The 26,992-nt window shown below is 44.6% G+C and overlaps 1 protein-coding gene across 1 annotated transcript in view; it reads left to right on the top strand.

Moving 5' to 3' along the window:
- Nucleotides 1-26,992, top strand: part of KCNK9 (potassium two pore domain channel subfamily K member 9) — a 95,570-nt gene that overhangs the window by 55,735 nt on the left and 12,843 nt on the right. The window lies entirely within an intron of this gene.

Raw genomic sequence — 26,992 nt, 5'->3', positions numbered from 1 at the left:
GATGCTACACAGATGAGCTCAGAGATTGCAGCGTGTATGCAAATCCCCCCGGACCCTTGGTGTGACCTCCAGCTGTGCTGTAGGTGCTAGGAGATGAGTAGATGGCTTCATGCCGTGATATAAAATGTGCAACACTTCCTGCAAGCACAAAGTGGTCAGAAGCAATCACCAGTACAGCCACCGGGAAGAAAAAGGAAGAGGCCAAAGGTGTTGTGCCCTATTAAGAAAGGGGAGTCCCCCAGTCATAGGTTCAGTAAGGGCAGATATTCAAACCTTTTTATGCTGTTGCTAAAACCCACATGTGGGTTACCAGGAGATGCACAAAAAAGCAGTGGGAAGGCAATAGAAAATACTAGTGGAAGCTTAATCTAGGGAGCTTGTCCAAGGGATGAATAAATGGGCTTGTGCTACCTAGCTACAAAAATTTAATAGGTGTAAAAAACAACGAAAGAGAGGAATGATTTGGCTTAGTCAAAGGGCATAGCACTTAGCAGTAATGGGGGGAAATTATGGAAGGTTAAAATCCAGGTTGAGTACGGTGCAAATCTGCAGTCAGATGTGTTAGTTTAGAGAATAACCTCCCCTGGGGATGTGTGGCACTTAGTTGACATTTTGTAACTAGGTGAGTGCACAGACAGGATAAGGGCGAACGAGCATCTGGAGAAAGGAATGGTGTGTGAGCAAGTCTGTTGAGATACGAATGCATGTGAAGTTGTGTTGTGAAGACCCAGGGGTATTTTGCCCAGAAGAGCTGGCAGAACCCAGTAGGATGGCTTCCCAAGCAGCTTTCCCAAGGAAGACTCTTATGGGAGAAATCACAAATCAGCAGGATTTATTGGGTCGTTTTTATGTCCGGTGCTTGCTGTTCAGAGATCCCACAACCGTTTTCACTTACGGGTGGACAAACACCAGTTTTCCCAATTTATGGAGGCAGTAAAGAGAAGACTTGGAAGTCCAAGACTCTGTAGTCAGTTAGTTGGTTAGCAGTTGACCTGAAGAAAATTACTATTTCATACCATTTAGGCTTTTCTCTAAAGCATACCGTCTCTGAAGCTCATCTCTCTTTTTCCTTTTCTGGTCGGTACTGGAACCTGCTGTTACCAAAGTGCTGCTGGAAGCTGTCTGTTGGAGTGGGGGTACTCCCCAGCTGAATCACAAGAAAGATTGTACCTGTCAGATTTACATCACAAGTTTTGAGATTTTTTTAAATGCTTTTTAAAAATACTTGAAGCTGTTGATTCTCCAGACCCAAAAGGAGAAATGTCTGAGGTCTTTTCAGCAATCACACTGGCAACTTCATCCATGAAACAGCAGCTTTCTTGGCTTATGATACCTGTTAATACCCAGCATCAAGGAGCTGCTATATTTTAAATTTATGGGAAGCCTCAAAAGTTCATGTGTTCATTTATTTTTCATCCTTGCACTGAGCAGGCAGCAGCCAACAGCTGTTGCACCAGAATCCAGGGAGGGAGGGACCAGCAGCAAATCATGGATTACAGATAAGTCCCTTGTGAAGAAGTACCGGAATCTCCAGGTGAAGAAGTCAGAGACAGAGACATCTGTAGTTGTTAAGGAGCTGGGGACTCCTAGCTAAGAAGTTGGTCTAGTGAAGAGTCAGTCTGGAGCTCCAAAGAAATGTCCAGAGAACCACAACCCTTTTTAGTCTGCAGATCTTGGAGCAGTTATGAATTTGTCCTGAGACAGATAAGTTCAGTGGTGGCAAGAGACATTAAATCTTCTTTTCCTTCCTTGCTCGTTTGATTTTCCTGTTTATTCTTAGCATCACATACAAGACACAGTCATTTCCCCAGTCTCTTTAAAACCCCAGGATCCAGTTCTGTTCTTTCTTCATTCTGCATTTATTTAATATGTACAAGCAGAAGCTGGTTGATGAAACATGCTACTGAACTGAATGAGGCCATCACAGGAGAAAATGAGTTTATTTTTCTCCTTAATGATGATTCAGGTAAGTTGGTAATGACTCCTAGAGGATTTTGCATTGAGATCATGGACTTACAGGGAGCTCTCCTTCCATAGTTCCCCTCAAAGCCTCAGCCTTGGTCCTAGTGTGTCATGTTCATATGCTTTGACCTCTTGGTACTGATGATGTTATGTAGTGAGATGCATTTGGGACTTGGAACAAAGAACAAAAAACATGGACTTGATGTTCAGAGATCTCCTGTTGATTGCCAGACCCATAAATGTCAGTAAAAAAGTACCACCCAAGCACCACACCTCTAAACCTGAACGAAACCCCGGAGCCATGCCTTTCCTCTCAATCTGTATAGTCTTGACTGGTGACGATGAAGGAGGTGGTATCTTTCTTACCTAAAGTCCATGTTGGAGCAGAGTGGTCTCCAGATTAGTACCTGCACAGACAGCGCCTCCGAGCCCATGAGCATACAAAGCTACTAGCACGACGCTGGGGCGAAGCCAGGTTTGACGTGCATACAGTTGGCAGCCCAGATACCTGCTGCAGTGTGATGGTTGGAGGTTGGTGTCGCGGCTAACAGAGCAGGGGGTTAACCAGCTACACAAGGTTAGGTTAAACAAAAGCTATGCAGTGCGAAGACTTCCAGGACTAGCCATTGAAGATGAAATATAACACACAGTGGTATGTCTCCAACTCTGTATACAGCTATATACGACACCCTTTACTGCTTAACTTAACTTACAGACTTCACAGGAGCAAATATCTTAGGCATGCAAACTGCAAGATCTCCTTCCTGTCTGAGATGGGATTTTTTTCTAAATTGGTTAACACCAATTGTCTGTGCTTCCTGATAAGCTAAGTAACTGCATTTGGGATCATCTTCATGGAAATTTCCATATGCCCCTTGCAGAGAAGCCAATAACAAGCTGTCAAGCAATGAACCTCAGCCCAAATACCCGACCGGGACGGCTGCTGAATGGGTATGGAGGGAGTGATGACTCCACATCCACATCTGACTCCTGCTTCTGTGTGACAACAGGGTTGCATGACTGCTTGCACAGTAGGCTTGGGCTGCTGCAGAGTGGCTGTCCTAGCTGTGCAAGAAGCTCTCAGGTGGAGATATGGGAACTGCTGCTGTTGGACTGCCCATAAACTCAGCCCAACTGGGGATGGAAAGGATGTCTCTTGTTTGGTCCTTACCCCTTTTTCAGTGGAGAGGTGGGATGAAATGCTGTGATCGTCAGTGCTGTGTTAGCGTAGCTCTTCTTTGGTGGCCAGCAGTCTTTAAAGATGGTCTTGCCTCCTCCAGCCCCTACAGATCTCCCACAGTTGATAGCAGGGTGAGCTTTGCTTTTGTCACCTACCAGCTCCGCACCAACACAATGTTTATTGCAGTTTTGTTCTTTCTTTCCTTGAAACGTAGGCTGGTGTCTCCTATTTCCCTTATGCTACTCAAGCAGTAGTAGTGATGGTATATTTGGAGTATTTCGAGTAGAAGTTTGCAGTTATCTAATCTGCAGCTTGAGAGAAGTAATATATGTTATTCAGGAGTATAGAGAGTTGTTCTGTTATTATATTATTAAAAGTGCATTTTTTGGTAAAGGGGATCCTTAGCCAATAATCAAATAAGAGAAGCTGCACATCATTAGGAAAACAGTAAAGGATCAGACTAATGACTCTTAGGGCCTCATTTGCTCTCCAGTTAATTAAACAGACAACACAGATGCTGCTGCTGTTAATAATATCATTCAATTACTGTGCTGCTAAGTGTTATGGTCCCTAGGAAACCATTACCCAGTGTTGATTGAGAAGGGGAACTGTGAAGGGCTACTTAGGGGACAATAAACCATGTCTCTGTTGAAAAGGGGGCTGAAAGCAGTGTTTACTGGAGACACTGGGTACTCTAGTACAAGTAGGTGCAAGGTTGTTTGAGGTGATGGAGGAGCTGAAGGACTAAGCTGAAAAGCTGTGCTCCTACCCCAGGTGTGTTAACGAGGTTTGGAGCAGCCCGTCGGGGATCAATGGGAGGCATTTTTATGAAGGGGCTGGGGAGGAAGGCTCTTCGCTTGTGGAAAGAAGAGTGTCTGTGTGTACAGCAGCTGGGACATGGATGGTGAATAAAAGGGAATTGGAAAGGGAACCGAATGTGTCTCAACACCCCAGAGTACACTAAGCATCTCTGTGAGAAGGATGGGGGATATCATAAAAGCCTCATTGAGCAGTGCAGGTAATAGATTCACTTGTCTGGTATTTCCACTCCCCTAGTTTGAAGGTGAGTGTAAAATCCAAGGCTAGCAGTAGGAGACCTCATCTCAGCCCTTGGGACTTTATCAAACTTGGCTTTCTCTTCCAGGCATTGCAGTGACAGGGACTATCGAGCTGAAGCACAGCACAGCGCAGTCCCAGGTGCCTCCTATTCATGACACGAGCCTGCTTCCCCCGGCTCCTGGGAGTGTGATGCACAGGGGTGCGAGAGGGCAGAGGATAAGTGTTGAAAGGAAAAGTGGAGCTTCCCCCAAGTCCTGATATCTCTGCACCATTTCCTCTGTCCCAGTCCACTGGGTATGCCTCGTTTTTCCCACAAGGGCCAGAGTGTGCTAGGTTATTTTTTCTCTTTTTTCCTTTTCTCTCCTTTTCTTTATGTTTGCTTGTGCAAAAGGAGCTTTGCTAATGTTTATCTATAGTGTGATAGCAGCTGGAGACCCTGACCGGGCATGTAGGGGGACTTGTACGCTGTGACGCTCAAGCTGGCAGGTAACAACAGTCTGGGGTTAATGGTCTGTGTACTTGGTACTTTTGGCTGTTCTCTGGTCCCCGGGAAATGCCTTGGGTCATGGTCATAATAGCTTAAGTAATATGAAGAAATGTGTTGGAAAATGCTTGGCAGTAGCTCTGTGTAAGAAAACCTCTCCTGCATGGCTGCACTGACATTTTGAGTACAATGCCAGAGGAGTTTGCTTCTGTATCAGGCTACTTCTTTGCAGATTCTCAGGGTAAGCGAGGGAATATGAGGGTCTGGGGTGCTAATACTCCATGTGTTCAGTATTACAACTCCGCAGTGTTGGGGGCTGCACTGCCACGTGGTGACATCATGCTGCTTTATAACTGGGTTTGCTAGTTGCAAAAGAATCCTTTACTGGCCTCCCCTGGAGTGCTATGCCAAGATCAGAGTTTCAGTTTGCATGTTAAAGGCTAAAAAGATGTGTATTTGTGCATGGACTTTGCCGTGATACAAAATGATTCAACCCCGAGCAGGTAAGAAGGGAATTATATTCACTTCTGAAAGATACTTTGGGGAAAGCGGTTCATTTTCTTTAAAGCTCAATTAAAAAAACAACAACTTGCATGTTTTTTTACCCAAACTTGTGTTCATTCATTCAGGTTCTCCTTTGTCACTCTCTTAATATACTATGCCAAAATAATTTCAAATGCCTTTATTCCCACGGTCAACTGTGCTCCCACTCAATTAATGTCTGAGCACCTCAAATCCAGAACGCAGGGACTGTTCTGGCCCCTGGGACTCAGGGTGACCCAGCAATTAGCATCTCTTTGCTTTTCTGTCATGAGCAAGGTATGGACTTGGGAACACACTGGAATCTGAGACCTGAGCATGCACCAGCGTCTTGCCAGCCCTTGGGCTGGAAGGGGGACACGAAAGACTGGGGCCAAACCAGATCTGGTGCCAGCGGCTGGACCTGCTCAGGCTGGGACCGTCCCCATGTTTTCAGCAGCTCCAGCTCCCCGGGGCTATGTAGCACCTCATTCTGGAGAGTGGGAAGGTGTCTCGGTGGCCAAGACACTGCACATTTCTTGGCCCGAGACAGTGGCCAGGGACAGTGCAGTGTAAGACTGGATCTCTCAGGATGTTTCCTAGCGTCGTGGCAAGCTCGGGCAGAGGAAAGTTTAAACAGGCAGATACAATAAAGTAGTAGGAAAGAAAACGTGGACTCAGTTCTGTGCTTAAAACATGGAAAACTGGGAGTAATGTCAATTAGGGGAATTAAATGCAAGAACAGCCCAGGCTCTTGTGATCACCACTGCTAAGAAAGGAGATTTATTGTGAATGAAATCATTCTCCAGGGTGCTTCGGTGTAAGCAAAGCATCTCTTTTCCGTACAGTTTGTCTCTGCTAGCACTGACCTGCTGGAAGGCAGCTCCGGATCTCCGGATGCTGGACGGGGATCAGCCTTGCAAGGCAGGGACCTGCTGCTACGCTCGCCCGGGTTGATGAGAGGCTGGAGGGGGCTGGGGTGGCACAGGTGAGTGGGGCTGGGTCCCTGCTCTGAGTCCGGGGAGACAGAAACCTTTCCAGGATACAATTTTCTTTGAGTTTCAGCTCTCCCAGCCTCCTGCGAAGGGGCTGGCAGCCTACACCCCCAAAAGACATTCACCTCCTGTATTGTCAGGGGTGCTTGGTGACCATGCAAACCTTCCCAGTGCTCCCACTTTACTTCTTGGAGGTATCAGCTACAGACCCCTCCTTTACTGCGGATGTATTCATGACTTCCTAGCTGGCTTTTATCACTGGCACCCCACTTCTGTCCCAGGAAAGGAAATACTAATTAAGATCGGCCCCTCTGTGAGCAGCTCCACTGTGCTTGCAGGGATGGGACCTCTCTCCAGCAGGGCTTTGGCACCTCTGCCAGTTGCCCTGGCACCTGCCTGCATCCACAGCGGGCTGAGATCTGGGCATCTCTGTCCCTGCCTTTGCTGCTTCTTACTCTGACTTTTCTTCACTTACCAGTTATTGTACTAAAAGCTTCTCTTGCTTATAAACTGCCACAGACATCTTTTTAAAAACAGTGATGAAACACAGCCATGAACTCTTTTCTGGGCCAGGCTTCTCCCATCCCACACGATGTGTTGACATTTCTTATTTAATCCTTCAGCATCCCTCATTTTCATGAGGGATTCCCTGTGGGGCATATTAATTAATCTCACTGGAGTGCAACAAGAAACACACCTGCAAATTTATTTTTGCTTTATTTATTTATTTATTCCTGACATAGGGATATTTGTTTTCTACATTTGAGGACGCGAGGAGTTGTTCAGAACTTGTTCCCAGTTCTCTATCCCAATTACTGGTCTCTTATCTCAACTTTGCCTGATCATTAACCTCCTTTCTGCTGAAAGTGGAAGCAACGTATTCTTCCAATGGATGGCTCATCCTACCCTTGTTCCCTAGCTGTCTTCTTTCCTTACACTCATTTTAAATGTTCCTGTCAATTCTTCCCTTGCAATATGTATTACTGTTATCTTGCAGTAAGTTGCAAGATCTGTTGCAATAAGCATTACTGTAATCTAATCCTGGTGTTCTCTGTGCATTTGTCATGGAGAAATCTCAAGGTGCTTTTTTAATCATCCCTGCGTTCTTCATACTGAGTGATCCAGTTACGAATCTTTTTAATTTTTCACCATTGTGCTTTGGAAATTAAGGACTTGGATACCTGCTTTTGCTTATCATTCTTTTTAATTTAAACAGTAATAGTGAACAATTGATCAAACAATTTTCCGTGGCGTCTTCACTGTTGATGTAAACCAAGTATAGAATAAAATTGCTTTTTGCCGGCTCTGATGCTGTTTCGGGGGGGGGGGGGGGGGGGGGGGGGGCGGGAAATCTACTGCCTATTGCATCCTGAAAGGACTGAAGTATTGCTAGTAAAGTAATTCTCCACTTGCCATCTAGAAAATTGAAAAAATTACACATTTCCCAGTATTACTTATCTAATAATTTCCCAGAGATCTCATCATGTGTGAATCCAATGGCAGAGATCTGTAACAGCTTCCCAGAAAATGAGTTGTGTTCAGATGGATCCTGTCATATACGTGATCTCATTTTTTAAATCCTTATGAGCTACCGTGTTATTCACCTGTGCTGCAGTTTGGCCATTAAAGCTTTTATTTCTTTCACAGATCATATTCCCCAGTACTGTGTACTGATCATATCACGTTCCTGTTATCACAAAAATACTCTGTTTCGCATCTGGAACCAGGAGTTCTTGTTCTTCTGAGCACTGACGTTGCCTATCTACCATTTTCCATGGGCAAGTCCTTCTCACTTTCTTTTTTTCTCTCTCCTTTATCTTTCTTCATATCCTCCTTTTTCTTTTTCACCTCTCCACTCTGCTCATTTCATCTCTTTTTCATACCCTTTCGCATCTCATTTTGCTCTTCTCCCCCCTCCCTCCTTTCCCTTTTTCCTTTCTCAGTGTGAAATAGCTCCCATGTCCTTATAAATCCATTTGCGCTTCTCTCCCTGCTTTAGGTTAGCTTGCAAAAGAGTCACAGGGAACTGCCTTTAAAGGCATTTAAGATGTGCTTAGTCTATAAAACACAGAGCACGCTCAAATACAGTGAATTTGTCTCTGCTAATGTCCCGGTACATCAGCAAGAGTTAAAATGAGTGCACGCTGGATTACCCAAAGCCCTGCACGCAATGATACTTGTTATCTCTGTTGGCCGTGTTTACCTATTTTGCTTGTGTTCCCAAATCCTCATGATTTTTACACAGAGCTGCCCACTCTGGGCTACAAGTGGAGGAAGGAGAGGGTGAGTCCAGCCTGGGAAATGGGGGAGAGGGTGTAAGAGCTGAGAAATGATGACGAGAGGGACACAAGAAGAGGCTGGGAGTTATTGAGGTAATGAGAAGGTAAAGTTAAGAATGTTTGGGGGGAACTGTGTTTGTCAGGATGGGATAAGAAGGGCCATTTGGGCACCTGAATAGTGCTGGAGATGGTACACTGGCCAAGACAAGCTCCAGATCTGTGCTGTATTGCATTTCTGCATGCGAGGGGAGGGAAGGAAAGTGGGCAGAAAACAAAGAGGAGCAGATGTATGAAGAGAAAGGCATGGGAGGGGACTGAGAGCTATAGCACGTACAGAGTGGACGGAAGGTGGAAGAGGGGCACCCCTGCGTATGTTTCTCATAGCAGGAAGCCACTGTTCTCCCCTCCCCAAGTTCCACTTGGTCTCTAGGGGATGCTGGCACCACCTTGATGTTGCCTGCCTGCTGCACCTTGCAAATGCTGCCTGACCGAGGCTTCAGCGCTGGATCCGCATCGGCAGCGCTGGCAACAGCACACAGTAACGGGGTCAGAAGCTGGCAAGCAGCTATCGTTAAAAAACAAAACAACAAAAAAAGTTTGTATACATAAGAAAAGGAAAATGAAGCAATGATGGGTTGGGCAATTAAGCTAAAAGCATTTGAGAGTGTAATCCAGCTCTCTCTATCAATAATTCAGGAGTCCAAGATCAGTTTAATTGATTGAACACCTTCCACAGTAGTCAGCCACTAATAAGACAAATGAAATGTCTTTTTTATTGTCAGATCTCCATCTCACATTTGCACAGGCAAAATCCTGCAGGGCTTTTAATTTGAGGAGCTTGGTATTTTTTCTCTTGATGGAGATAAATTGAGGGCCAGTGTCTGTTTTTAAACAGCAGTAAATTAAGGCAGTCTGCTCCTCTGGCTGCGGATGGGTGGAGAAACGTAAAACTTGTGTGGGTCGTCAAAAGTTGAAGCTAGTTCCCAGAGGACGCGTTATCACTGTGTAATGATTTGAATGCCTGGGATGCCTGGCCTTGACAGACTCCAAAAGACTATAGATCTTATCCTAAAGCCAGTGTCTCTTACCTCCCTTCCTCTAAAGAAGCAGCACATTAGGATCCTTGATTTCCTAATAGTGGTATCAGTGCTTACCTTTTAACAAGGCAAAGAGGTTTAAAAGGGGCTGGAGAAATGTTTAACTTTTCCAATTCATGTCAGCAAACCACATCACAGGTTGGGGGCGGGGGAGTGGTGGGTTGAAACTGTTCTGTGTTTTATAGCTTTCTTCCAAAGTCATGCCAAATGCAGTGATTTGGAGGACCTCCGTGATGACAAAGTAGGGCATGCTCAGCAAATTCAATTTTGTTTCCTTTGGGCCGTATCCCTGAGTGAGGGGGAGACTGGCTCAGCAGGATGGAGCTTGTGGACACCAGCTCCAGAGCATTGCTCGTGGCTAATCAAAAGCTGATTTGAAGAGGCGGTAAGGCTTGAGTTGCTACTGATGTATATACAAGTGCCTATCTGCACAGTGAAAATCTGCATGTAAGCAAGGCTTCTTTAAGCCCAGATACTCACCAGTTATGCTAACACATTATCTTTTACGCACAGAGGCTCTGGGACTGGATTTTTAGCCAACATAACTCAAAGTGGCTCCTCTGGGGCATTCTGCTGACTTACAGAAGCCGAAGATCTAGCCCTGGGGTGAGGGAGCAGCTCTGATTATGATGTGTGCGTGTGTGTTTAATTGGGAAAGACCGCAAGCTGTGTGCATGCTCCAGAGTCCCCGCCGAGTTAACCTTTTCGCTGGTGTTGGCCCAAGTTACCTTCTGAGCAGACCCAAAGTTTGGAGATCTGGTAGTGATTTTCCTAATCTGCTATTATTATGTGTGCTTCCCCACCGGTTTGGCTGGGGAGGGGGGAGGGAAGGAGGAAAAGTGCCTAAGAGGTTTTATTTTGCCTGTATTACCTCTGAAACATTACATAATGTGTTCAAACGTTTGATCTAACCAAGGAGTAGTTGTTTTACTTCCTAATCTAATAACTTCTTGATGTCTGTCTCCTCTTAGCTTTAGCTCTAGCTAGGCTGTGCAAATGCCATTTAATTGTGTTCTTGAGAAAACTAAAGGCCAGCAGCTTTGCCAAGCATGGCTAATTTTATAATGTACCACGCCAGAATTAATCTTGACTGCAAAGATAAGGCTGATGGTTTATAGTTGGCAATTATGGCCATCGAACAACTGTTGTATAGGGTGGTTATAGGCTATAAAGTTCTTTTAACTGTTGTGCATTGCCTAGGGAGGCAGGAGTTTGCCATAGTCAAGACAGGGGAGAATGAGGAAGGGGCAGATGGGAATGAAAGAAAGTGGGCAATAAAGGAGAGAAATAGGACCAAAAAAGGGGACAACAGTAAATGAAAACAAGTAGGGTGAAGGCATGAGAATGGCATGGGAGTGACATATACGTGGAGCAGGGGAAGAAGAGGAATGGATATGGCCAACAAGAAGGGAGAGGGTATGAAATATGAAGAAACTGATGGGAGAAATAGGCTAGTGAGTACAGATGTCTAAGATTTCAGTCTGGTCAAAAAAGATGTTTTGTTTTTTTTTTTTTTTTCATTTGAAGGATATTTTAAGCTTCTCTGTCTTTAGAACATGTACCGCCTATCTGCCTAGTAAGAAAAGCAATTTGGTTACCCAGTAGATGTGCTGATGCCTACTGGAGTCTTCTCCCTGGGACAGGTTCTTTCAAGCTGAGAGCTGATCAACTGCAGAGATAAATAAAACTGCCAGGTTTATAATTCTGCTGCTGCTCCACAGCTAGGAAGTCAGGAAGTCTTCAGGACTCAGAATCAGCTTCAGCCTCAGTGTGAACACTTGAAAAGCTCCATCCGATTGCTTATGGTTTTGCAAAGCAAATGAGACCCATCAGCAAATGAGATAGCAAGTCTGGAAGTAGAATTGTTACTTCTGAGACTTAAAAGCAACCAAGCAAGCAAATAAAAAATAGCTATTTTTCTGTACTGGGTTTACACAGCAAGGTTTTGGTAACCAGGAGCTGCAAGGGTGGCTTCTGTGAGAAGACACCAGAAACTGCCCCCATGTCAGACAGAGCCAGCTCCAGCCAGCTCCAGGATGGACCTGCTGCTGGCCAAAGCTGAGCCCATCAGCAATGCTGGTGGCATCTCTGTGATATATTTAAGAAAGGGTAAAAAGTGCTGTGCACAGAAGAGTGAGAATATGTGAGAGAAACAACCCTGCAGACACCAAGGTTGGGGCAGAAGGAGGCAGGAGCTGCTCCAGGTGCTGGAGCAGAGATTCCCTGGCAGCCCGTGGTGCAGCCCACGGTGAGGCAGGCTGTGACCCCAGCCCATGGAGGCTGGCAGTGGAGGAGATCCCCACCTGCAACCCATGGAGGGCCCCATGCTGGAGTACATGGATATGCCCTGGAGAAGGTTGCAGCCCTTGCATGCAGGAGTAGACTCCTGGCAGGAGCAGTGGCCCGTGGAGGGGAGCCCAGGCTGCAGCAGGTTTTCTGTCAGGGCTTGTGACCCATGGGGGACCCACGCTGGAGCAGTCTGCTCCTGAAGAACTGCACCTTGTGGGAAGGACCCACGCTGGAGTGGTTTGTGAAGGACTGTATCCTGGGGAGGGACCTCGTGCTGGAGCAGGGAGAGGGCGTGAGGAGGGAGTTGCAGGGATGAAGTGGTATGGACTGACCACAACTCCCATTCCTCATCCCCCTGTGCTGAATGGGGAGGGAAGGAGGAGATAGAAGAGTTGGGAATGATAGCGTGAAGTTGAGCCTGGGAATAAGGAAGGGGTGTATGGAAGGGCTTTTTAGTTTTGCTTTCTTTCTCACTATCCTGCTTTGTTACTAATTGGCAATAAATGAAATTAATTTTCCTAAAGTTGAGACTGTTTTGCCCATGATGGTAATTGTTGAGCAATCTCTCGGTCCTTATCTTGAGCCCCAAGTTTTTCCATCCTACCTTTTCCCCCTGTCCTGTTTGATGGAGGTGTAGTGAGAGAGCGACTTGGTGGCCTACCAAGGTCAACCCACCCCGTGATTATATATATATATATATATATTTATATATGTATTGATTCCCAGAAATGTGCAGTTGAGGAAACGTCCACAAAACTGTGCTAAGATCCTTAGTGAGAGTCCAAAATTGAGCATGTGTCTGCAACTTCAATCCCAAACTAAGGAGTGTGAAATGATATCGCACTGGTTAGTGCAGTGAAGGATCATTATGTCTTATAGACAGGAACTCTCATGGACCCTCAGTAGGGCTGCTCCTTATTTATCTAAGCTTCAAAGCTTGTAAATGAAGCTGAAACTGAGACTTAAATCACTACAGGAATAGTTCTGAAGGGTGGTAGCCAGGGTTTTGTCCAAGGCGGTTTTAAATAACACATGAAGTGTTTTGTCACTTGGATTTCTGGAGCTACATTGTATGGAGGAGTTCAGAGATGAAATAAAATGGAAAACATCTGGTTATGGTATTAAAATAATATAGTAGGACAATGTTTTCCACCCAGCAAAAGAGAAATAGTGAGGAGTGGAGATTTGAAGTTTTGGTGAGTGGCTTCCCATTTCTTTGTACTCAGTTTGACTATTCCTGTTGGCTGGGAATAGAAAACTGAAGTGATGGATTGCTCTGATTATGCCTAGTCAGGTGCATTAAATGGTGTCTCACTCTACTGCCTTCTGCAATCTTGCTGCTCGATGTGCTTATCAGGGCTGATGTGGAAAAGGTAGATGTCTGTAAACAATAAAGAAATAAAAGAGGAGGTGAAAGATCTCAGACTAGTCTCAGCAAAAAGATTTGTTGGGAACTGGAAATGTATTGAGGAGATTAAGCCGAGCCACTTTTAGAATAACTAATTGGGATATGCCTGTCAGCTTCAAGACTCAGTAGTGCTCATGAACCCCATCCTGCTTTTCATGGGTCATTTTTTGGAAAGATGCTTGCAGTGTATGGAAAGTTTCTTTTTAGCATCCATCTGTTTAATGCTGACATGGAGCTCAGCTCAAATTCTTATCTCTAGTGAAACCATGGACTCGTGTGTACTTAGTGCTGTGAGTTTATACTCATCAAGAAAGATTACTCTGTTTTCATCACAGAATCACAGAATTGGCCAGGTTGGAAGGGACCCCTGGCGATCATCTAGTCCCACCCCCTGCTCAAGCAGGTACACCTAGAGCAGGTTGCACATGTTTGTGTCCAGGTGGGTTTTTAATGTCTCCAGAGAAGGAGGCTCCACAGCCTCTCTGGGCAGCCTGTGCCAGGGCTCTGTCACCATCAAGGGAAAGAGGTTTTTCCTCAGACTCATACGGAACTACCTGTGTTTCAGTTTGTGCCCGTTGCCCCTTGTCCTGTCGCTGGGCACCACTGAAAAGAGCCTGGACCCATCTTCTTGACAGCCACGCTTCAGATATTTGTAGACATTGGTAAGATTCCCCTCTCAGTCTTCTCCAGGCTGAACAGTGTGAGACAAAATAAGATCTCATGGATTTTTAGCACTGTGGCCCAAAGACAGGTAGGTTTGGGATGCAGTACTTTTTTTCATGTTTTGTATCAGTGCTGTATACAAGATCTGTCTAAAATTGCATTAAATACTGTTTGAAGTCTGTACTAATGGAGCATTGAATTTCTGTGGTTCTGTATCCAAATTTGGGTTGTAGACGTACAAGAAAATTGAGTTCAAGCTGCAAAGGTGCAAAATGCTATGAAAGGGAAACTGTCTTAATGCAACAGACAAGGAGTGACTGGTTTATTCGTCCTAGGAAATAAAACCAGGCTGGTGAGATATGGCTGATCTCTACTGGGAGCAGGGAAGACAAACTGGGATGATTGTTGTTTGAGCTAAAGACTTTATTTTTATGAGAATGAACAGACCATGAACAAGTTTGGATTGAGAATAGGAAGACTTTTAGCTGTAAGAGCAGTGAGTTTAGGGTCAGCCTTACAGCTTGATTAGTGGAGATGGAAGCCCTAACTGAGGTGCACCTCCATCTTTTTAGGAAGGAGATTTTCACTGAATGTGCACTCCAGTGCTGGGTTTAATATCTCTTAATCTCAAGTTCCTAAAACACCTGACTTAACATGGACAATTTCTGCTGGCTGGAACAGCATTCCGCAAGAAACACTTCTGGTTCCATCTTGGTGTGGAAAGGTGCCAACCATCTTTATGCTCCTAGTGTGTGCTTACTTTGAAATACAAGTTGCTATCAGAAAAAAAAGGATGAGGAAAGTGCCAACCCAGTGGGTTAGACCGGTCTAGCTCCAGCGGTGTAATTACCCTGATACTGCAATTTCAGCAACTCCTCCTGTATACAGCTCTGAACAATGTTGCAAAACTTTGACATTCACATTTTAGCTCAGCTCTTCTGTCTTCAAAATGCAAGGATAAATGGACCTCGAAGTCAGTACTGGCTCAGTGGAAACTGAACAGGACAGTAGAGTTAGGCAATATATTTCCATTAACTTTCTTGGTTTCAACTTCCAAAAATGCTTTCTCAATCAGAACTGAACTCCTTCCTTCACAGCAGCTTTGGCTGAATTATTTCAGTTTTTCAAAGACAATGGACAGAACATGCTTAAAATTTGTAAAGGAAAATTGAGAAATCTCTTTTTGCTTGTATTTTCAAGCATAAGCCTGTTTTGGGAATAAGAGCACATTGGTAAAATAAAGACAATCCAAAGCATTTGAGCAAAATGCTTTTCTTTTTTTTTTTTTTTTCTTTCCATTTTTTAATGAAGTGCATGTACCCCTTTGATGAAATCTATCTATAAATCCAGTTGAATCACTGCTCAGTCTATATGTGATGTAATGGGGGAAATTATGATGGACTGCACTTGCTTGGGCTTAGATCACTGAGGCCAGGTTTCAGGTAATAAAGCTGCTGCAAAAATTAGAGTGTCTGCAGGGAAAATAGCCTTGGCCAAAACTGCAGCCAGCCACAGTCAGATGTGTTTGGGAGTGCTTTTCTTTAAAGAAGAGTATGATAAATACTGTAACTGATGTAAAGAAGTCTATGATTGCAAAGGTCTAGAAGCAGGAAAACTTGTATCCATCCTTATCATGGTTATGAAGGGACAGAGAATGAGAAGCAAAGAAGAGGGAAGTGTGGCTCCTCCACACTTGATGTTCACCTGCCGAGACAGAGACTACCCTGGAAGAAGCTCTTTTGTATCTGTATAATTTTGTCTAGATCAGAGCTTGTACCACTTTATCTGCATTAGTAAAAATCGTGTCTCCTAACTGGTTTGCTGGCATGTTTTACCAGATGGGACAGAAGTTGAGCACAGTGGGAATTGCTAACCCTTCCCCCTATTAGCTGGGGAAGCCCTGGTTTCTCAAACAGCAGAGGAGAATCTGCTCAAAATGCCATGTGTCTATTAGTATTTTCTAAAAGTTTGAAATATATATATTATTTTTTTTCTTCCACATGGGAACAATCTGCAGTAGATACAGCACAAAATAAAACCAGATATGTGAGCAAACTCATGGCAAGTTGTCTGTGCTTTTCTGTCTCTTAGTTGCATAGAGAGGAGAGTCACAGAGGCAAAATGCAATTGCTTCAGTGGAAACACAGCTGAACCGTGTCCTTTAATGTCACCCCGTGTCTCTCGCCGGATGTGCTGTGTTTTACCAGACCAGCTTGGACAGCTTTTGATGTCACACTGACTTGCAAACAACTCTGTGGACTGCAGTGTATAATGACATCACAGGTTCAGAGGATGGTTACTGCGTCATTAATGATCTGAGCCACTTTGCTGCATGCTGGCCTTTGGTAACGTTTCTTGAGCAGGGTTTTTTGTTGAGATCCTGGCAGTGTCAGACTGAGAGCTGTCTCAGGCATTCAGCAGGTCTGAGAGCAGAATCCTGTTAACCCTGTGAAGGCTCAGGCCTGATGGAGTTTTAATTTGAAAAGAACTAACCCTTCAAACAAAGAGAAGTCAGAAATGTCTCATGCCCCTTTTCTGTCATCACAGTGTAGTGAAGGAAGAAGAAACCCGTTCATTTTTGGCCTCTGTTAGGACGTGGGCCCCTACACTTCTTCCTGATGTATTTTTCCCTGATCCATTTAGGTGCTGTTTGGATCATCCTGCCAGCTTTGCAGGTGGTGAGCCCTTCATCTTGCCCCCTCATGGAGAGGTCTCAGATCATTGCCAATAAACTGGGAGCAACCAAAATTAATTACAGAAAACAATCAAAATTGCCCAAGAAGGCCATTTATAGAGGGGACTGAGGAAAAACAGTGCTTACTGCAGTCACATATTTGCAGTAGAAGGAGCCTTTAGGATGTAAAGAAGTGAAATATCAGGAAAAGTTTTTTATATGATGAGGACATAATGTTAAGGTGATGACCAGTCAGACCTATGTACCCAAAGAGGATATTTTGCACTCCAGGGAACTGGTAACCTGCTGCCGTGGTCCTGCATCTGCAAGGATTGTGTACAACTCTAGCAAAGATCCTAGAAGTTTCTGAAGAGCAAGAGGCATCTCAAACAAACGAAATAAAATTGATCACATAAGTTGCTGCTTCTTAAGAGACATTTAAAAACTGAATCTTAGGTTTATGCTGTAAAACACCCATTTTCTTCCTTGCTGCAGGACTCTGCCCCAAAGAGCTCTGTTTATAGCTAATGTTGACTAAGGGGTGAAGCTGTGACTATCTCCAAGATGTGTAAAGGACCAAGTAATGATGGAGTGAAAGGGGATGTGTTGGATTAAGGGCTATAAAAGAACATTTGTGATAAAAGGCAACAGGAAAATACAAGTTGTGTGTCAAAGAAACCCTTCCTAATAGCTGGATCTGCTACTCAAGGGAATAATTTCCTAAGGGACAGAGCAGAAACCCTGTTATTTCAATCATTTAAACAAAACTGGACAAAGCCCTGGAGAATATATTGTAGGGAACAATCATATGCCGGCCCCTGGGAATGGATAACATGACCTGATAAGTCTTTTCCTAGTGGCTGCTGTGATTCGCTTCAGATTGAGAACTTGTTCTGGGCATGATTTGTCTTGGGACTAGATGTGATGTGAGCCTCAGGTCAATCCCCTGACTGTTTCAGAGAACAAAACGGAGAGGAGGAAGGGGAGGAAAGGCGTGCAGGAGCAGTCAGAAAGAGGGAGTGGGAAAATGTTGACTCGGAAGTGCTACAGGGCTTGGTGCAGTCAGGTGTCTCAGTGCCAAAGAGATATAAAACACAGTGTGGTCCAGATGCAGAGGTTTTAGCGTTGAGCTGGTGGTGTGCAGGCTCCAGAAGACCTGATCGTTTGGTGCTTACCACAAAGCTTCCAAGATGTATGAACCCAAAGAGTGACAGTCAACCTGCTTGTCCTTGGACTTCGGATGTGTTTTTTTCTTGCAGTTACAAGAATCCAGCTTGATGGCTGATCTGTCTTGCTGCATCCCTGTGATGCACACAGGCCCTCCTGGTGGTGTGCCTGGCTGCCAATTTGTACTGCTGTTGATTTCTTCAGATAGGTGGCCAAGGTCAGCTGTAGTCCAGGGAACTGTCAACTACTGCCCAGCTGGAAAGCCAGAACAGAGGGGCTGTTGGTTTCAGGAGGAGTTGGGAAATGGTATACTAGAAACACAGCCCAAATTGCTGCTGCTTTCAAAGCTAGTCTCCTCATATTGCTGGAGTGGAACATCTTCCCTCTTCCCAGCCTCTTTTCTGAAGCAGAGGAAGTCTCAGAGATGAGTAGAGATAATGTTTCTATGTCTGGACAAGATTAACTGGCAAGTGTTGGCATCCTTGCTTTCCTGGGGGGTGATACACCAGGTGGCACTTACCTTGGATGCTCTGTCATCTTCTTTAAAATAATTGCCAGTGATCACAGACTTCTCTTACCTAAGCCGCAAAAGTAGAGGCCAAGTTCAACAAGAGGAGGTCAGAGAGAATCAGGTCTTCTGTGTCATATAGATGAGCAGGAAGATTGTCAGTGGTTTCATGAGGCCATTTGAAAATTTCCACTCTCCCTCATTTACTTTTTTAGTAAAACCCTTTCTAGTGTAAATTTTACACAGAAAAAAATGGAAAAGGTTCACATGCAAAAGAAAAAAACCCAACACAAACAAATGCAGAACTCAAATATATTTTTTTTTTAAAACAACATTTTTCAGGTTTTGCCTTTTGCTAGAAACAAGTAGTTTCTTGAGGAGCAGCAGCAGCAGTCAAGCCTGTTTTTCTGTGAACTCCAACACATCCCCCAGTTCTCTTGAACCTTGATCTGCCTCCTCATCCTCACAGGCAGATAAGTATTCCATGAAGGGCTGTCTTGTAATACGAGTTATCTTATTCCTGCAGTTCTCTCCCATGCCTCTGCGTGCCACCCCACCTTGCAGGACCCCCAGATCCTGTTTCTTTCCTGTAACTGGCCAGAGGAAGAGCTGATCACATTGCAGCTGAGTCTGCTCGCTGTGTGTGGTGAGTTTTGGGCCCTTTTCTGTGAATTCACAGGTTGGCCAGATGGCAAGGCCAGCAAAACAGATTGCTATCAAGTTCGCATTACAGCTTCTTCTAAGTGGTGGAAATTGGTGAACAACTTCAAAGCTATTGGCGAGGAAAGACAGATAGGCAGAGATATAGATATAGGTGGCTCATTCTTATCAAGAAATGAGAATAAACCCAGAACTAATTCAAAAAAGAAAAGTTTCTTATGGCTTGGTTAAAACTTGTAAACCTGTTCCTCCATGTGGGAACCCAGTGGGTATCTGAAAGGGCCCTGCTCCTCCATGTGGGAACCCAGTGGGTATCTGAAAGGGCCAAATGTTGTGACCAAATCTGTACTTTAACGTTAGAAGCAATAGCTCTCAAAATGGGGGAACTGTGTCCCATTGGGGTGTAAATTCAGGAGGAAAAGGTCTTTTCGAGGGAAAGCAGAGAAGCTCCCAGGTCTCTTTGGCAGTGGAGAGGGTGAAAACTGCTGGGCACTCACCCCTGATGGTACGTGACTGTATAAGTAGCACTTCCAGCTACTCTGCCCCAATGAATTGAATCAGTTTGTCCCCTCACCATCCCAGGTAGGCATCTAACAAGACAGATGACAGGCCATCCCTTGTACATGCTGGTGGTGAAGTCCAGGCAGGGATGGAGGAGGAAAGCCCAAATCTAAGCAGTCTGAGAACCTCTGAAACAGTTCTCCAACACATCCCATGGAGGTGACCTTACTGACAGCCTTACTGGGACACATTATTTTCCTTGATCATCTAAGAACCCAAAGGAAGTCTCCTCAAGAGAGGCAACTTCTTGCAAGGAACATCTGACCATATTGTGTGTGATCTCCAGATGAAACCAGCCAAACCTAAGTCCTACCCTGAATCAGAAATAAGCGTGGCAGTGCATGGCTGTGTTTCACTAAATTGGATCCCTATAATTTAAGGTAGTATGAGAAACATGCTGTCTTCCCAAGCTACACCCACAAGAGGACTACCCAGAAGGCTGTTGCAGCTGATGGCCTCAGTTCTTGCTTTATCATGGCTATAAGCATTCAGGGCTGTGTTCTTCAGCAGTTACCGAAGCACAGTTGATACAGTACTTTTCTTATGGTTGCATCTTCCAACGGGATATGGTTTAGCAACATCTGATAATGGTCAAGGGTGGGTATTTATGCCAACAGGCAGTTTGGGCAACACAAAGCAGTCACCATGCTGGTATCTACTGCAACTTGGTGTGGCTGGAAGAGAAACTACAGGAAAAAATTGCTATCAGTAGTGCTCCAAACTGGGAGGTTCAGGTTTCATAAGGCGGGAGGTAATGTGGGATGGCTGCAGACCAGGCCAATGAAGGGAGTGAGGAAATGTGGCAGAGGGGTGAGTGGCACAGGAGTTGGCATCATGCTGGCTTGGCGGTAGTTATCAGTCTTATCAGTCATTGTGGATGAGTTCTTCAGGTCTGCTTCTGGGCTGTCACGCACTGCATTTGCTGACAGGCAGTACATTCAGCGTGCCTGGTGAGCTTCAGAGATTGTGGCAGTGGGGGTAATTTCCAGGGCTGAGGCACCCATCTGTCCTGACTCACGGTGCATCTGCAAGACGAGCTTTGGCTGCATCCTCACGAGTGGATCACAGAGAGAAGCTGTTTCTTCTCCCCCTCGTTTCCCTGCTGCACACCGCTTCTGCATATGTGTGTGCCTGCCTATCCGATCAGAGCTGCTTTTGAAGCTGTTTTCCATGAACATCTTGAAAGTTTTGTTCCAAGATCAATGAGAAAAAATGACTGTGGGGAGAATAAAGTGAGGGAGGCCTGCTGAATCCTTGCTGCCCAGGATAGGAAGCAGCGAGTGTAATTTCCAGGGTGACACAGCCTTATCTCTGCAGTCAGGACATGGAAGCAATCATAACAGACCAGGGATGAGCCGGTGTGAGAGGCTGTGCTGACCTTCAGAGCTGAGGTTGCACCTGTGGTTGGCACATTCTTCTTCCTCTCACATGATGTCCCTGTCTTCACAACACAGGATGACATCTTCTCATATTGCTGTGTGTTCCCGTAGGGAGCCATGTGTCACATGTGGACCTGACATTAGAGACTGTCTTTTGACCATGGAAGGGGAGGATGTCTTTGAGGATGAAAGGGGAAGCTGTGCAAAACTCAGAGAGATTATTCAGTTGATGTGCTGCAGGGACATCATCATCAGTGAAAGAAAAAGAGATCCTGGAGATGTCTGGGGAGAAAGGCAGCAGGATTCAGGGAAAGCCCAGACATGTAGGACAGAGAAGAGGGAGCAGTCAGCAGTGCTTGTGTGCCAGGAGACTGGTGTAGTTACATGGCAGCGTTCATGCAGGTAAAGCAGCATCCATGATGTGCTCTCAAATGTCCTTCACAGGATAATGCCTTTGTCCTGGTAAACAAGTTACTACCAGTTATTTAGATGAACTGTCTCCCTGATCCCTACCGAAACCTCTTTCGTCTGCACTGTGAAGGCCATGTTGTTTCTTCTCCCTGCTGAAAGCAGGAGCAGCAAATCCAGGGAGAGCCAGCCTGTTTTTTGTGGCAGTTTCTCTGATGTAGATGAACCTCTGAAGTGTGTGACATCAGGAAGATGTTTTAATCTGAATTATGCTTGCCCATCTGAGTAACAGGTGCCGTTATCCTCTTTTCATTATCTCACAGCCAGGGCTGCTGCCAGCATGAGTAAGAAAGGTTTGAATTGCAGGGATGGAGTAGTTCATTTCTTTCCGGAGGCTGTTGTCAGAGATGACCAGGCCCAAATGTCCATCACGGGGATGAATGATGTGTAGATGAATGAGGGAAGAAGCCTACTTCTGAGAGAAATAAAGTGTCCCTCATGAATAACGCAGTCTTGCTTCAAGATTCAAGACATCTAAAACCTGTTGTACATTGAATGTGAATGAGGCTTTGCTGCTCTGCAGCTACACACTGGCCTGAACGTGACCTATAAATAACTTGCCACTGCCACATTTAATTGTTCTTTTTGAACAGTGGCCATATATTTGGCCTGGTACCAATGCACATCTAGAGACAAACCTCTCCCAATCTCTGACAGAGCCCAGTGTAGAAAAACACCTTTTGCTTTACACCACGCGGGCTCCATCTGTGCTACTAAGTAGAGCAGGACCTATGTTTTCTAAGACATGGAGATCAGCAGAGATGGCATGGAGAATGCCAGTAACAGCTAAACACATGTACCACCCCAGAGTGGTGCTTAGCTGCAGTCGTCCCTGGCCAGTGTTAACCTCCATGGGTGGACCAGGCATGGACTTTGCCTGGGACAGTGCTGGTTGCTCCAGGGTAAGGCCAGGATGGGATCTGTGATAATGATTTAAGAGTGTGGACAGTCATGAGTTGGTGCTGGAATCCATCCCTTGTCCCAGTTCAGTTTGCTAGAGTAAATATTACCTTGTAGTACTTGGGGTGGTTACTATGTAGATGCCACACACTGAAAGTATTCAGCATTTTTTCCCATAATGTTTTATTTTTGGTATGGATTTACTTAGTCTGGGCAGTCTGCTTCATTGCAATAGCATGAAGTTGTTTATTGAGACCTTTTTTGCCCCAGAAGCAAAGTGTTATTCAAGAGAATTTGTATTGGAGGACAAGACAGACGTTATGGGCCTGTCTATACCCTGCAGCTGAGCGTGGTGCAAAGATCACTGATGTAGATCTGAGCAAGCTGGTCTGTCCGCATGAGGCTATACAATGCCAGAGAAACGTGCTGGGGGCCTGAATGCAGGCACAGCATTTTTGTTGATAAAATAAAATGTCTATAAAATCATGAGTGACACACAGAAGAACAGGGCATGATTGTTCCTGGTCTTTTCTATAGAGGAGGTGGGGACATCAGATGATAGTAATGGGAAAGAAGTGAAGAAGCAATGGTGATTTTTTTAAAGAACAGATGGTTGCTCTGTGGACCTTCTTGCCACAGGATATTGCAGGTGCTAAAAGTTTATACACTTTCAAGGGACAATGCTCAAGCTCGTGGAAGAGAAATCCATTGTGTGTTACTAAAACCCCTGACACCATATCTGACTTTGGAAATCCCTGAGCTCCAAATGATGAAGCTGGGTACATGAATACTTGCAGGAAATGTCACATTTAATTATACTATTCCTATACTCTTCCTCAGCTGTCTGCTTGTGGTTGCTGTTGGATTCCAGGTAGCTGTGCCCTGTGTTCCGCGGCACGCTATGGTTGTGGCCTTGTACCCCAGCAAAATGTCCCCTTAGAAGTGAGAGAAAGCTATTTGGGTTCTCCTCCTGAATGGATCTCACATAGATGGTAATGAGGAGTTTCTGTGTTTCATCTGAAAGGCACCATGGAAAAACAAGCTTTGAAAGAGGCTGAATGTGTTTTCTCCAGAATTTCATAGCTACTTTCTGGCAAATAAGAACATAGTATTCCCTTCTTTTCTAGAATTGCATATAGTTGCACATGTTCTTTGAGAGTTTTCACTGGAGAATGGACAAATCCTGGAAAAATCAAAGGCAGAGAGGACATGAGTATTTACTTGGTGTCAGCCCTTACAGTCTGACCCTTTGCCTTCCTTGCCTACACCTTCCTGCAGTTCTGCTTGATGTCTGTAGCCCAGCGCTTCAATAACTGGGAGGAGACCTTTTTGCGGTGCATTGGTGCTCTGCGGTCCAGAATTGGAGTAACATTCTGAGACATGACATTTCCTCATGCCAAACTATTCTTGGTGCCAACCCGGATGAGCTCTGTCTTGAAAGGCTAAGCAGCTGGGAGGTATTATGAGAGAGAGAGAGAGAGAGAGTACTAATGACGTAACTTCCAATCAAGGTGAAAGTTATTTAGACTGTCCTTGATCATTCAAATTACATCTTATTAAATATCAGACAAACCTGCTTGCTGTGGTCATGTTTCTGTATTGTGGGACCTCAGCAAACTGGTTAGTATACTAGAGTAGCATAGGTAGTATTTACCTAGGTGTGGTCTATTGTAAAGCTCCATCTATACCTTTCTCACTATTATCTCAGTCCCATGGCTTGTTAGGGGATGCATTTGCTTTGCTTAATTTTAAGGTCTTCTGTTTGATCTTTCTTCTTCACCACAGAAGAGAAATACCAATGTCATGCCTAACCTTTCTCTTTAAACCTTGTGTTTCTTATGGCTTACATGGAGTCATCTCTTCATATGGTAAAGGGCAGTGGCATTCATGTGGAGAAAGTTTGGCTGAATTTTGGTAGCTGAAATCTGCCACCAAGGCAATTCTTTCGGCTTCTGCCTTTCCTTGGTAAAGGTAAAACCCAACACTTGGAGACTAACCGTATGCACTGCAGAGGGCTGTTTCCTGGCATTAATGATCCTCTGCATCCCGATTGCTCTGGCAATTACTGACCTCCTCATTTTTCCTGGAGGCAGTCTCTGATGTTAAGGAGATAGTAGTTTGTTTTAAATTTGAGATATACTGAATTTCAGAGAACATGCACTGCTGGAGTTTGCTTTTTTTGCATTGCTCTCTGTATTGCTGGACAGATTCTGTAATGCTAAAGTAACAGAGAGTTGAGTCTTTCTTTGGTGTATTCTGAAACCTCTCAGAGTATTGAAGGCAATGACTAAGGTGCCAATTCCTTAAAGCCATACTGTACTGGAGAAATGTATGACTCTGATCCCTATGCATGAATCTACTTGTAAAGTCTTATTCCAGCTTCATGAATAAAATCCTTTCTTTACCCCAGCTTCAAGGTGAAAACATGGTAAAAACCATTTATCCGATATTGTGGGAAGTAAGTATGATGGGGGCAGAACAGAATTCAGGATTTCTGGATGTTCTATATACTAATGTGAATTGGAAAGAAATTAAAGCCTGCTGGTCTCTGTGCTTTCCTATCTGTAAAACAGGGATATGGATGTATTTCTATCTTATGGGAGAGCTGTGAGTCCCAAGATAGTTACAAAGTCTGTGGCAAATCTTAAAAAATCAATTGCGAGATATTGTGTAAGCATGTAATATTAATGTTTTATAATTTCCCTAAACTGTCTTCAGTCAGTAAAGTGGATATCTTTAGTGAGAGGGATATAGTGATATCAAAAGAAATCTTTTTTCACCCCAACCATTTCCTTTAGAACCTGAAGTGAAAGTTGTTTCCACCAGCTGCCGTCTCTGCAACCATCTGGAAAATCACATTTTCTGAAGCTTTCGTTCTCTTTATCAGCTGTAACTAAAGCTATAAAATGGAAAGATGTCCCTGGTTTAATTAACACCCCTGTAGTTCAAAAGCTGATCTTAGTAATGAGAGGCAATTATAGCCTTTATTGAAGGACAGTCAGGTGGAACAAACCCATCATCAATCTATTGAAGATACTTCCCTTTCCAGGTAATTTGGAAACTGCTTTTTATGATGAACAGGCTGGCTGGCCCAGTGCAACAGGTGAATCTCTGTTTGTTTTGTAACCTGGAAAGAACTTCCTATTTTGAGTTATGTGCTTCTTTTGTAAACTGTTTTTGACATCCCATCCATCTGCCAACAGCTAGCAGCTGAGCTAAGGAAGTACCTGTTGCTTTTTGGAGGGCATTCTTGCTGGTTTTCTCATTTTAGTTTCCTTGTCCACTGTTGCTTTTCATGTTGAAGGTTGCCTGGTGTTCCTATTTTTGATCTAGCAATACTGCAGACTCTGGTGCACCCACATTCTGAGGGCTATGAAGAATTCTACACCTCAAAAATTATTTGGTAGAGCTAGATAAGGTCCAGAGAAGGAGATTGAAATGATCAAGGGAATGTGATTTCTCTTATATGAGCTAAAAAGGCTGTGGCTCCAATTCAGACAGGAGGAAACTGAGAGCAGAGATAAAGCTGAGTTTAGCTGAAGTCGTGAAGGTGGTAGATATGGTCAATGTAGAACTTTAATACCAGAGCTAAGCAGCACTAGCTGAAACAAGGAGATTGCTTGAAATTATGAAGTACCTTTCACCACAGCAGATAGTGAACTTCTGGAATCTGTTGCCAAAGGAGGCTGAGGAGGTGGGCAGTGTGAACAGTTTAAAAAAAAGGTAGTAGGCAAATTCAGAGCAGCAGGTCCATGACCTGAGTCCAAAGGTGATGGGCAGGGCTGAGGAAGTAGGAGGGGAATGGTCCTGCCTCAGTCATGTCTCAGGTGCTGTCCGGCCTCCAGCTTCTGATCTGTAAAAGCATGGGTCTGCTGTACACCCCATGTTTCATCTGCCAGCCCCCTATGGATATCCTGGTATCTCAGGAGTCTCCTCAGGAGAACGATGCCAGGTGCCTCTTTCTGGAAAGCTGATTTAAACCTTTGGTGTCTACAATGCAGGCACCTACACTGGAGCTAGTCACTAAGGGCAGAGCTCTACTCATGATCAAGGTGCCTGCATTTGGCTGTTTGCATGTAGCTGTCCCTTGTGCAGTAGGTGTCTAAATTCTTCTGCTGCCAAGAGACATCTGGGCAGTCTAATGAGGACCTAACGAATACACTCAGCGGAAGAGCCAGTACTGTTGTTTCATCTTGTCATAAGGTAGACTTGGGTTGGTCAGTTAAATAACTCACTACTGCCTGGTCTCATTAAATCTTTGTCAACTATAATGGGCGCTTGGACACCTAGCACACATGTAGATACCACAATTTAGGTATATTCATCTCGAGCTGAGAGTTCTGTCCCAAGATTGCTATTCAGTGACTAAGGGGAGTCTAGATAGCGGTACCCACATGGTCAATGCACACCACGGCCAGGTGAGTCCCAGCCATCCTATTTTGGAGACTTTGGTACTGTCACTTAGAATCTCGGCTGCAAGAAATGTTTATTTTTCAAGCAGTGTGATGTGAAAAAGTGACATTTCAGATAATTTTTTTCAAATTTTCAAAATAAACCCTCCCCCCTTATGGTTTGACTTAGAATAAAGTCTTAACCATGATTTTACCGTCTGTAAACTATGCTGTGAAACATGCTACATCCTCTGTCCTCGGTTAGTTTAACATCCTGATGAAATTGCCTTTGCCAGACTAGCTGTAAAAGCTGTAAAACTATAAAACAAGCTGGTAAGTTGCTTATTCG

Source organism: Falco peregrinus, chromosome 3, assembly GCF_023634155.1.
Source record: "Falco peregrinus isolate bFalPer1 chromosome 3, bFalPer1.pri, whole genome shotgun sequence".
Taxonomy (NCBI): domain Eukaryota; kingdom Metazoa; phylum Chordata; class Aves; order Falconiformes; family Falconidae; genus Falco; species Falco peregrinus.
The sequence above is the reverse complement of the archived record's forward strand: the minus strand, read 5'-3'. Positions and strand labels throughout refer to the sequence as shown.